Source organism: Salmo trutta, chromosome 15 (genome assembly GCF_901001165.1).
Source record: "Salmo trutta chromosome 15, fSalTru1.1, whole genome shotgun sequence".
NCBI classification, from domain to species: Eukaryota; Metazoa; Chordata; class Actinopteri; order Salmoniformes; family Salmonidae; genus Salmo; species Salmo trutta.
In genome coordinates, this window is record NC_042971.1 from 61,735,572 (window position 1) to 61,748,728 (window position 13,157).

A 13,157-nucleotide genomic window follows, 5' to 3' on the forward strand; every position below is an offset into this window, starting at 1 on the left:
TGGTGGTACTGTTTTCTGGGATCGGATATTGTTGTCAGGCCTCAGTCATTCTATTTTATGGGGACCTATAGTGGACATAGGGGTCTCATTGCTGGACCTAACTGGGGTAGAGAGGACTGAAAGAAGGACCTAACTGGGGTAGAGAGGACTGAAAGATGGACCTAACTAGGGTAGAGAGGACTGAAAGAAGGGTCACATCATCATCACTCTCCTTCTCCCCAGAGTGGCTCTTCCTGCTAGAAAGATAGATAGATACAGTGCATTCAGAAAATATTCATACCCCTTGACTTATTCCACATTTTGTTGTGTTAAGTAGTTTCTATGGGCTGCTTATTCTTTAACATTATTTGGTGCTGTGTCTGACGCCTGTTTCTATCAGCGCTCTCTTTCAGCATGATGCAGTGCACCTGTTTTCATCGCTCGGACTCTTAGTAACTACCCGTGGTCCTGAATCAATAGTTAGGCCTATGTGTGGCTGACGTGCTTGTTGCACCCTCGACAACTACAATGATTATTATTATTTGACCATGCTGGTCATTTATGAACATTTTAACATCTTGACCATGTTCTGTTATAATATCCACCCGGCACAGCCAGAAGAGGACTGGCCACCCCTCATAGCCTGGTTCCTCTCTAGGTTTCTTCCTAGGTTTTTGGCCTTTCTAGGGAGTTTTTCCTAGGGAGTTTTTCCTAGCCACCGTGCTTCTTTCACATGCATTGCTTGCTGTTTGGGGTTTTAGGCTGGGTTTATGTACAGCACTTTGAGATTTCAGCTGATATACGAAGGGCTATATAAATACATTTGATTTGATTTGATTTGAAATTATTCCCGCCACTGTGTGAGTTTGACTATTGTCTCTTTTGGAAGTGTTTCTGTGAAAGGATTAATGGTTTCTATCGGCCTTATACGTTACGGTGGCGTATGAATGCATTTCTGATGGGTTATAGAGTAGCCTAAACACTGCAATTATCACAAGAAGTTGGATTATGTTTTTTCTTTCTCCCTGGCTTGGTTACCCTGTGATTTACACTCACCATTACTGTTATACTGTATCAAATCAAAGTTTATTTGTCACGTGCGCCAAATACAACAAGTGTAGACCTCATAGTGAAATGCTTACTTACAGGCTCTAACCAATAGTGCAAAAAAAGGTATTAGGTGAACAATAGGTAAGTAAAGAAATTAAAACAACAGTAAAAAAGACAGTGAAAAATAACAGTAGCGAGGCTTTATACAGTAGCGAGGCTATAACAGTAGCGAGGCTATATACAGACACCGGTTAGTCAGGCTGATTGAGGTAGTATGTACATGTAGATATGGTTAAAGTGACTATGCATATATCACGGTGCCGGAGAAGATGGCTGACATTTTACGTGTTCCTAACCAAATGTGTTTTTTTTGTTTTTTTTGTGTTTGTAACTTATTTTTGAACTTATTCTGTACATAATGTTGCTGCTACTGTCTCTTATGACCGAAAATAACTTCTGGACATCAGAACAGCGAACTGGCAGAAGCTGTTTTTTCCTTTAACGTGTCCGACGAGCCCGATGTGAAGGACATAGTGCTTTCCCGGGAACAGGCCCAAATCCCCATCATTTGCATGAAGAGAAGAGAAGAGCAGGGAAGGGGGCCTTCCCTGTAGCTCAGTTTGCAACACCAGCATGGTGTGTGCAACGCCAGGGTTGTGGGTTTGATTCCCACGGGGGGCCAGTACAAAAACAAAAAAAATGCATGAAATGAAATGTATGCATTCACTACTGTAAGTCACTCTGGATAAGAGCGTCTGCTAAATGACTAAAATGTAAACGTAAGATGGAGAAAAAGAGGACAGAGGTCGGGCTGCCTTCTGACAATTCGTAGGCGATCGAATAAACCCCCACTGCCTTCCGTTCTACTAGCTAACATGCAATCATTGGAAAATAAAATTGACGACCTACAAAGAAGATTAAACTACCAACGGGACATTAAAAACTGTAATATCTTATGCTTCACGGAGTCGTGGCTGAACGACAACATTATCAACATACAGCTAGCTGGTTGTACGCTGTATCGGCAGGATAGAACAGCAGCATCTGGTAAGACATGGGGGGGGGCAGACTATGTATATTTCTAAACAACAGCTGGTGCACAATATCTAAGGAAGTCTCAAGGTTTTGCTTGCCTGAGGTAGAGTATCTCATGATAAGCTGTAGACCACACTATCTACCTAGAGAGTTTCCATCTGTATTTTTCGTAGCGGTCTACATACTACCACAGACCGATGCTGGCACTAAGACCGCACTCAATGAGCTGTATTCCGCCATCAGCAAATAGGAAAACGCTCACCCAGAAGCAGCACTCCTAGTAGCCGGGGACTTTATTGCAGGGCAACTTAAATCCGTTTTACCAAATTTCTATCAGCATGTTAAATGTGCAACCAGAGGTAAAAAAAAAACTCTAGACCACCTTTACTCCACATACAGAGACGCGTACAAAGCTCTCCCTTGCCCTCCATTTGGCAAATCAGACCATAATTATATCTTCCTGATTCCTGCTTACAAGCAAAAATTAGAGCAGGAAGCACCAGTGACTCGGTCTATAAAAAAAGTGGTCAGATGAAGCAGCTGCTAAACTACAGGACTCTTTTGCTAGCACAGACTGAAATATGTTCCGGGATTTGAGGAGTACGCCACATCAGTCATTGGCTTCATCAATAGTGCATCGAGGATGTCATCCCCACAGTGACTGTACGTACATACCCCAACCAGAAGCCATAGATTACAGGCAACATTCGCACTGAGCTAAATGCTAGAGCTGTCGCTTTCAAGGAGCGGGACTCTAACCCGGAAACGTATAAGAAATCCCGCTATGCCCTCCAACGAACCATCAAACAGGCAAAGCGCCAATACAGGACTAAGATCGAATCGTACTACACCGGCTCTGATGCTCATCGGATATGGCAGGGCATGCAAGCCATTACAGACGACAAAGGGATGCACAGTCGAGAGCTGCCCAGTGACACCAGATGAACTAAACTACTTCTATGCTTGCTTCGAGGCAAATAACACTGAAACATGCATGAGAGCACCAGCTGTTCCGGACGACTGTGTGATCATGCTCTTCGTTGCTGATGTGAGTGAGACCTTTAAACAGGTCAACATTCACAAGGCCGCAGGTCCAGATGGATTACCAGGACGTGTACTGTGAGCATGCTCTGACCAACTGGCAAGTGTCTTTACTGGCATTTTCAACCTCTCCCTGTCCGAGTCTGTAATACCAACATGTTTCTTTTTTCAATTTAAAGTTTCATTAAGTTTTCTTGTTTTTCAATCAACCAACAAAAAACACATTCCACATTCACAGATGTGGCAGACATAAATAATAAAATATAAAACAAAACAAACTTGTAGCAGCACTATCAGCCTTTCCTATTAGCTATTTCCAGCCTTAGCTAAGATGACGAGCAAATAATTCGTTTTTACAGCACCTTACACAACATGTATCTGCTCATTTCCCGAATCACCCCATTCACTCTGTCCAATTTGAAATATAGTTGAGTAGTGGAGACCAGAGTCTATCAAACTTGGGCTGTCTCTTACGAAGGTCATAAGTGAGCTTTTCAAGAGGAATAAAGTCAACAATCTGGTCAATCCACATTTTAAATATAGGAGAAGCATTAGAAGCCCACAATAGAATAATACATTTCTTAGCAAAGTATGTGATAGTCATAAACAGATTTTCTCTCTCAGGATCAAGAACAAAGTCTTGCTGGGCATTAAGAAGATAGAGACATGGGTTCATATCAAACTGTACATCTAGTATTTTCTGTGCAGCAGTATGTATAGATTGCCAAAAACTGGAAATCTCTCTAGAACTACAAAATACATACATATGCAGTGCCTTGCAAAAGTATTCACCCCCTAGTCCAAATTGTTGAAGTGAAATTAATAAAATAACTTGTTTCAAAAAGAATAAGTAACGGAAAAGTGGTGCGTGCATATGTATTCACCACCTTTGCTATGAAGCACCTAAATAAGATCTGGTGCAGCCAATTACCTTCAGAAGTCACATAATTATTTAAATAAAGTCCACCTGTGTGCAATCTACATGTCACATGATCTGTCACATGATCTCAGTATATATACACCTGTTCTGAAAGGCCCCAGAGTCTGCAACACAACCAAGCAAGCGGCACTATGAAGACCAAGGAGCTCTCCAAACAGGTCAGGGACAAAGTTGTGGAGAAGTACAGATCAGGGTTGGGTTATAAAAAAATATCAGAAACTTTGAACATCACACGGAGCACCATTAAATCCATTATTAAAAAATTGAAAGAATATGGCACCACAACAAACCTGCCAAGAGATGGCCGCCCACCAAAACTCACAGACCAGGCAAGGAGGGCATTAATCAGAGAGGCAACAAAGAGACCAAAGATAACCCTGAATGAGCTGCAAAGCTCTACAGCGGAGATTGGAGTATCTGTCCATAGGACCACTTTAAGCCTTACACTCCACAGAGCTGGGCTTTACGGAAGAGTGGCCAGAAAAAAAGCCATTGCTTAAAGAAAAAAATAAGCAAACACGTTTGGTGTTTGCCAAAAGGCATGTGAGAGACTCCTCAAACATATGGAAGAAGGTACTCTGGTCAGATGAGACTAGAATTTAGCTTTTTGTCCATCAAGGAAAACACTATGTCTGGCGCAAACCCAACCCCTCTCATCACTCCGAGAACACCATCATCACAGTGAAGCATGGTGGTGGCAGCATCATGCTGTGGGGATGTTTTTCATTGGCAGGGACTGGGAAACTGGTCAGAATTGAAGGAATGATGGATGGTGCTAAATACAGGGAAATTCTTGAGAGAAACCTGTTTCAGTCTTCCAGAGATTTGAGACTGGGACGGAGGTTCACCTTCCAGCAGGACAATGACCCTAAGCATACTGCTAAAGCAACACTCGAGTGATTTAAGGGGAAATATTTAAATGTCTTGGAATGGCCTCGTCAAAGCCCAGACCTCAACACAATTGAGAATCTGTGGTATGACTTCAAGATTGCTGTACACCAGCGGAACCCATCCAACTTGAAGGAGCTGGAGCAGTTTTGCCTTGAAGAATGGGCAACAATCCTAGTGGCTAGATGTGCCAAGCTTATAGAGACATACCCCAAGAGACTTGCAGCTGTAATTGCTGCAAAAGGTGGCTCTACAAAGTATTGACTTTGGGGGGGGGGGGTGAATAGTTATGCACGCTCAAGTTTAAATTTTTTTGTCTTATTTCTTGTTTGAATCACAAGACAAAATATTTTGCATCTTCAAAGTGGTAGGCATCTTGTGTAAATCAAATGATACAACCCCCCTCCCCACAAAAAAATATATTTTAATTCCAGGTTGTAAGGCAACAAAATAGGAAAAATGCCAAGGGGGGATGAATAGTTTTGCAAGCCACTGTAGGTTCCACTTTCAGAGGTAGATATTTTACAATCAGGAGAAATGTCTGTATTCTTTCTATGGATTCTCACTGGGTTGTAATAAAATTTGTTTAAAAAAAATTGGAATTAGATTCTTTCAGTATACCCTCTAGCAAACATCCACCCATAACTCATCACTGATAGTCAGACAAAGGTCCTTTTCCCAGATTATTTTCAAATGAGGAAAGGAGTAGATAGATGTATGATATAATGGAAGTAAATTAGGAAATTAGGAATAATCTAATTTGAAGATATGACAAAAAAAATTGATCTTGGAATATTGAATTCATTGCAGAGCTCTTGAAAGGATTTCAATGTAGTGGTTTTCTGATGAAACAGGTCTGAAAAGTTCCTGATTCCTAGAGGATGCCAAAGATGAAAATTGGCATCACTCAGGGCTTTTGGCAAGTCTGGGTTGCATACTATAGGCGAGTGAGAACATATTTGGGAGGAAATGCCAAGGTATTTCTTACAGTCCCTCCATGCTAGTAGGGTGCTGTAAATCACAAAGGTGTAGGCTATGTTGCCCACTTCACTAAAGTTAATAATGAACATAATTGAGTTTAGGGGCAATGAACCACCTCTTGTCTGTTTGTGATCCATGTTGGCATGTTGCGGATTTGGGCAGACCAGTAGTACAATTGAAGGGAGGGATAGGGAAAGACCACCCTTAGATTCAGGTTTCGATAGAGTGGAGAACTTGATCCTAGGTTTTTTATTGCCCCATATAAATTTGGTGATGCTTTGGTTAGTTGTTTTGAAAAAGGAAACTGGGAGATAGCATGGGAGCATCTGAAATAAATAGTTCAGTCTAGGGAGGATGTTCATACGGATTACATTAATTCTTCCTACTAAGCTAATTGGGAGGGAGATCCAGGTTTGGAGATCGTTCTTGATTCGATCCAGGAGTGGAAGATAATTTTCCTTGAAAAGGCTATTCAGATCTGGTGTTATGAAGATCCAAGCTATTGAAACCCCTGTGTCTTCCATTGGAATGGACATAGTGTCTTCATAGAGCTGGTGAGTGTAATATTGAGAGGGTAGACAGTGGATTTGTTCAAATGTATCTTATAACCTGAAAACTTGCCATACTGAGCAATTGTGTGTAAAAAGTGAGGGAGGGATTTCTCAGGGTTGGATATGTAGAGCAAGACATCATCCGCGTAGAGCGAAATGTTGTGCTGCAGGCCTTGCTCCTTATCAACTCTGCCAGAGGCTCCGCCCCCAACAAGTAGAGCAGGGGGGGGGGGGACAGCGGGCACCCTTGTCTTGTGCCCCGTCCCAAAGGGAATCTGTCAGAGTTCAGTCCGTTAGTAGTCACCATGGCATTTGGATGAGAGTATAGTGATTTGATCCATTTAATAAAGTTTGGGCCCATATTGAACTTTTCTAAGACTGAGAACAGAAAGCTCCAATCCATCCTGTCGAACGCCTTCTCAGCATCCAGTGAAGCCAGCAGGACAGGGGTCTTCTGTGCGTTTACTTGATCAATAATATCAAAAAGACAGCGAATGTTATCAGAAGAGTATCTGTCTCTAATAACTCCAATTTGGTCCGCTTTTATTATTTTGGGAAGAAGAGTGTTTAGTCATTTGGCGAGCCATTTTGTAATTATTTTGTAGTCGAAATCCAACAAGCTTATGGGCCGGAAGGACGAGCAGGACATTGTCTTTTTTGAGCAACACTGTAATGCGAGCTGTGTGCATTGAGTCTGGGAGAACTCAGTTTTTGCAAAAATCCTCCAGCATTGGCATGAAATAGGGCTAAGCTGGGGCCAAAAAGCTTTAAAGAACTCTCTGGGGAATCCATCTGGGCCTGGGGACTTATTAGGTGGCATGGAGGTAATTGCCTCCAGGACCTCCTCAGGAGTGAAGGGGCAGTTGAGATTTTCTTGGTCGGTCTCTGATAATTTAGGTAGCGAGAGTCCCTCTAGGAAGGAGTGGAGTTCTGCCTCCGTGTGTTTTCTCTCAGAGGTATATATTTTGCAGTAAAAATCATGAAAAGTTAAATTGATCTTTTTGGGGTCATATGTGACCTCGTTCTCTGCTGTTCGGATAGTCATGATTGTACGCTCTGACTGCTCTTTTTTTAATTGGTAAGCAAGCAATCTACTCGGCCTATTGCTATACTCATGGTATTTCTGTTTAGTAAAGAACACTTTTTTTATCACCCGAGTATAGCTCAAATTCAGTTTGGCTTTGGCTGCTTTAAGTTGACTCCAGGAGGTGCTGTCTGGGGATTGTTTATGTACTTTTTCACAGCATTCCAGCTCCTTCTCAAGATCTAGCCTGTGTGCTTCCATTGCTTTTTTCTTAGAGGAACCATATGCAATTAGATGACCTCTTAGTGTGGCTTTAGCAGCGTCCCACATTGTGGCCGGAGAAACAGGAGAGTCTTTGTTGTCTTGTGTGTAGTTGTCTATCCATGTAGTTACCAATGTATGGAACGCTTCATTTGATAACATGGAGGTGTGCCATTAAACCCCTACAACTCATCCAGAACGCCGCAGCCCGTCTGGTGTTCAACCTTCCCAAGTTCTCTCACGTCACCCCGCTCCTCCGCACACTCCACTGGCTTCCAGTTGAAGCTCGCATCTGCTACAAGACCATGGTGCTTGCCTACGGAGCTGTGAGGGGAATGGCACCTCCGTACCTTCAGGCTCTGATCAGTCCCTACACCCAAAGAAGGGCACTGCGTTCATCCACGTCTGGCCTGCTCGCCTCCCTACCTCTGCGGAAGCACCGTTCCCGCTCAGCCCAGTCAAAACTGTTCGCTGCTCTGGCACCCCAATGGTGGAACAAGCTCCCTCACGACGCCAGGACAGCGGAGTCAATCACCACCTTCCGGAGGCACCTGAAACCCCACCTCTTTAAGGAATACCTGGGATAGGAATAAGTAATCCTTCTAACCCCCCAAAAAATATATAGATGTACTATTGTAAAGTGGTTATTTCACTGGATATCATAAGGTGAATGCACCAATTTGTAAGTCGCTCTGGATAAGAGCGTCTGCTAAATGACGTAAATGTAATGTAAATGTTGAATTTCCAGCTCTTTGACCTCGGGATGTTTTTGCAGAGGTCAAAGCGAAGGTGGACAAAGGCGTGATCTGAAAGTGCTATGGGTCCGATTGTACACGTGGCTGAATTTATGAAACTCTTTGGGATAAAAATGTCATCTATACGGGAGTAGGTGTTACGGACATTAGAGTAGTATGTATAGTCCATATATGAGCTATTAGTCTCTCTCCAGATATCTATCAGTCCCATCTCTTTGGTAAGATAGTTCAACATCTTTGCAGATCTAGGATTTGTGGTGGGGACTTGAGATGTTTTGTCTAGGGTTGGGTTAAGGGTACAATTAAAATCTCCGGCCACCACTCCAAAGGAAACACAATGCTCATTGAACAGGGTTATCATTTTTGACATGAAAGCAGGAGTATCTGTGTTAGGGGTGTATATGTTTAAGATAGTAATTGGTTGCCCATACAGTGACCCAGTTATCAGAATAAATCTCCCCTCCGGATCAGATATGTTTTTGTCAATTATGAGTGGAACATTCTTATGGATAAGTATGGCTGTGCCTCTACTGTTTGATTTGAAAGATGAGAAATACACCAGTCCCACCCAAGCTCTGCGGAGTTTGGCATGTTCGGCATCACAGAGGTGTGTCTCTTGTAATAGCGCAATGTCTGCTTTTTCCTTTTTTAGAGCACATAGTATCTTTTTCCGTTTTATTGCATGACCTAGACCATGGCAGTTCCATGTCAATAGATTTAAGGTACTAGTCATCGAACAGTTATCGAACTTTAGTGCAAGTCATCTCTGGGTAAAGGTGGATAATAGTTACAGCTGCGTTCACATAAAAGGAAAATAAATGGTGTACATAAAATAACAATCTCTGAACACCCCAGCCGAGTTCCCAAACAACTCGACATATCCCGTTGGATCTATTACTCCCCCCGCTCAGTCTCAATTCTGTGTTCCGAAAAAAAAAAAAAAACGGGAACAGTTAGCAACGCACAACGTCTCCCCCTCCCCACCAAAGAAATGCCTCATCATCTCCTTTCCGCCCCACATTGAGTAAATGATAATGTAGCCCCCGTCCAGACCACATTAAAAGAGGGAGAAAATAAAATCAATAGCCCAGCCTACATATACCTCCCCCAAGGGACATAGGAAACCACAAGCAATAATAGCAACAAAAAAAGGGAAATAAAAGTAGGCTGAAACGTTAGTAGGCCTAGGTTAGGCTATAGAGCCTATCCCTCTCAGCTAAAGGAAAATAAATATAGATTAGACGGCTATAATGACATTTAGCGGGGCGGGTGGGTCTTTGGACGGCGGCTATATGTTGTCTTACCTCCTTTAGTAATAACAGTAATCGCATTTAGTCATTGGTCCATTTCTCATTGACCAGGATTGTCTTTCAAAAAAACGTTTTGCCTCTTCGGGAGTTTTGAAGTGTCGCAGGGCTCCTTGGTGAAGAATCCTGATCTCGTTTGGGTATTTGAATCCCCTAAAGATGCCTCGGTCAATTGAGTATTTCTTCACCTCGTCAAACTCTCTGCGCTTTTGGAGTATTCCAGCTGACAGGTCCTGGTGTAAAGTGAGTTTGGCGTTTCCCACTGTAATGGTGTTGATTTTCGCCGCCTGTAGGACTCGTTCCTTGTCGGTGAATCTCAGGAAACGTATGGTGATTGGGCGCGGTGGTTGTCTGGCTGTTGGTGGGGGCCTCAGTCTCTCCAGTTCTATGGGCCAGTCGGTGGACAGGTGGAGCCACTCAGGAAGTTTGTCTTGCAGGTAGCGGATCAGTGGCATGTTCCCCTCTTCTTTTTCGCCCAGATTTAACCTTTTATGACATAATCTAATGTTTTGCTTTCGTTGTAAAGCCTTTTTGAAATCGGACAGTGTGGTTAGATAAAGGAGAGTCTTGTCTTTAAAATGGTGTAAAATAGTCATATGTTTGAAAAATGGAAGTTTTCGAGCAGTTTGTATTTCGCGCCACGCCCTATCACTGGATATTGGAGCGGTGTTCCGCTAGCGGAACGTCTAGATGTAAGAGGTTTTAATAGAACACAATTATTCCTTCGCCCCCCTGTTTTCCAGGTCCTCTGTTTTCTCTTCCAGATGCTCTATTTTCTTTTTAGCATATGCTATTGTTTCCATGGCGTCTGTCAATAAGTTTTCCATGGATAGGATTCGCCCCTCTGCCTCGTCCAGGCGCCCCGCGTTTATGGTTATCTTGTTGTTGATGTCTGGCTAAAGCATTTTCCAGGATTGTCACCTTGCCCCCTATCGCACTGAGCTGAGAGTTAATGGCATCTAATTTGATGTTGAGTTCTGTACGTTGGGATCTCAGCTCAGATAGGATGTCTCTGACAGAATGCCGAGGTTGGCAGTTTTTGGGCCTCGGGAGGGGACGGGTTCCCTTGCTCCTGTCTAATGGTGCTAGATTTTTCTGAAGCTAGCTGTTTCTTGGAGGCTTTTTCCTTGGCTGTTGCTCGAGTCCGGGTAAAAATGTCACTTGTAACATCGCCTTTTGTAGCCGCCATGACTTTTTGACTAAAGCTAATGGAGTTTTAACTTGAAGTGGAGGTAAGATTAAGAATTGGAAACTACTTGTGTGGAGCTCTTAATTCTTGCGGGCATCTCATTCAAGGGTTACGTGATCCCCTCAAAACAACATGTTTTAAGCAGACCACCATAGTCCCTGTGCCCAAGAACACTAAGGTAATCTGCCTAAATGACTACCAACCCGTAGCACTCATGTCTGTAGCCATGATGTGCTTTGAAAGGCTGGTAATGGCTCACATCAACACCATTATCCCAGAAACCCTAGACCCCCTCCAATTTGCATACCGCCCTAACACTTCAAACTGCCCTTTCTCACCTGGACAAAAGGAACACTTATGTGAGAATGCTATTCATTGACTACAGCTCAGCATTCAATACCATAGTGCCCTCCAAGCTCATCACTAAGCTAAGGACCCTGGGACTAAACACCTCCCTCTGCAACTGGATCCTGGACATCCTGATGGGCTGCCCCCAAGTGGTAAGAGTAGGTAACAACACATCCACCACACTCAACACAGGGGCCCCTCAGGGGTGGGTGCTCAGTCCCCTCCTGTACTCCCTGTTCACTCATGACTGCACGGCCAGGCACGACTCCTACACCATCATTAAGTTTGCCGATTACACAACAGTGGTAGACCTGATCACCGACAACGACGAGACAACCTACAGGGAGGAGGTCAGAGACCTGACCGTGTGGTGCCAGGACAACAACCTCTCCCTCAACGTGATCAAGACAAAGGAGTTGATTGTGGACTACAGGAAAAGGAGGACCGTGCACGCCCCCATTCTCATCGATGGGGCTGTAGTGGAGCAGGTTGAGAGCTTCAAGTTCCTTGGTGTCCACATCACCAACAAACTAACATGGTCCAGGCACACCAAGACTGTCATGAAGAGGGCACGACAAAACCTATTTCCCCTCAGGAGACTGAAAAGATTTGGCATGGATCCTCAGATCCTCAAAAAAGTTCTACAGCTGCTACATCGAGAGCATCCTGACTGGTTGCATCGCTGCCTGGTATGGCAACTGCTCGGCCTCCGACCGCAAGGCACTACAGAGAGTTGCGCGAACGGCCCAGTACATCCCTGAGGCCAAGCTTCCTGCCATCCGGGACCTCTACACCAGGCGGTGTCAGAGGAAGGCCCTAAAAGCATTTCACTGTAAGGTTGTATTTGGCGCATGTGACTAATAATATTGGATTTGATTTTGGTGTCATCACAGCCCGACTCACGGCTCAGGCCTGTGCTTTCTTTGTGAACGGCATCCCGAAGCACGGCTCAGGTCTGTCTGTTGTGTCCGTGTGCCGTCTCTGTGTGCTGAAGCACGGCTCAGGCCTGCCTGTTGTGTCCGTGTGCCGTCTCTGTGTGGTGAAGCACGGCTCAGGCCTGCCTGTTGTGTCCGTGTGCTTTCTCTGTGAGCTGAAGCACGGCTCAGGCCTGTTTAGATTTATTTTATCTAAAAGCATTGCTTCTCCTGCACTAGAATGGTCCGACTACACAATATAATATCGGGTGCATTAAGTGAAGCTCTGTTTATGTTATTTTCTTGATTTTTTTAAAAATGTGATTTTGACGTATTGGAAATGTTTTCCCCAACTGAAGGCCTATGTCCAATAGTCAAGGGTCGTCACTGCATATAACACATAACAAAAACAAAGGACGACATTGTCTTAGCTATAGAGCGGGACTCCCTCAGTACATCAGTGATCTGAACTTTTACTCCTAATCTGAGTTAGGTGATGGTGATGCCAGATATTGGTGAAGCAGTTATCTTGCTGGCCCTGATGTTGTCCTCAGCTCAACTACTCTGCAGTGGGGTAAAGTACTTCAGTAAAAATACTTTAAAGTATTACTCAAGTCGTTTTTTGGGGGGGTATCTGTACTTTACTATTTATATTTATGACAACTTTTGCTTTTACTTCACTACATTCCTAAAGAACATAATGTACTTTTTACTCCATACATTTTCCCTGGCACCCAAAAGTACTCGTTACATCTTAAATGTTTAGCAGGACAGAAAAGGTCCAATTTACACACTTATCAAAAGAACATCCCTGGCCATTCCGTATACTGCCTCTGATCTGGCGAATTCAATAAACACAAATGCTTTGTTTGTAAATTATGTCTGAGTGTTGGA

The 13,157-nt window shown here is 43.6% G+C and overlaps 1 pseudogene; it reads left to right on the forward strand.

Annotated features, from left to right (window-relative positions):
• The window catches only part of LOC115148357 (WD repeat-containing protein 7-like), a 123,305-nt pseudogene that overhangs the window by 82,739 nt on the left and 27,409 nt on the right, over nt 1–13,157 (forward strand).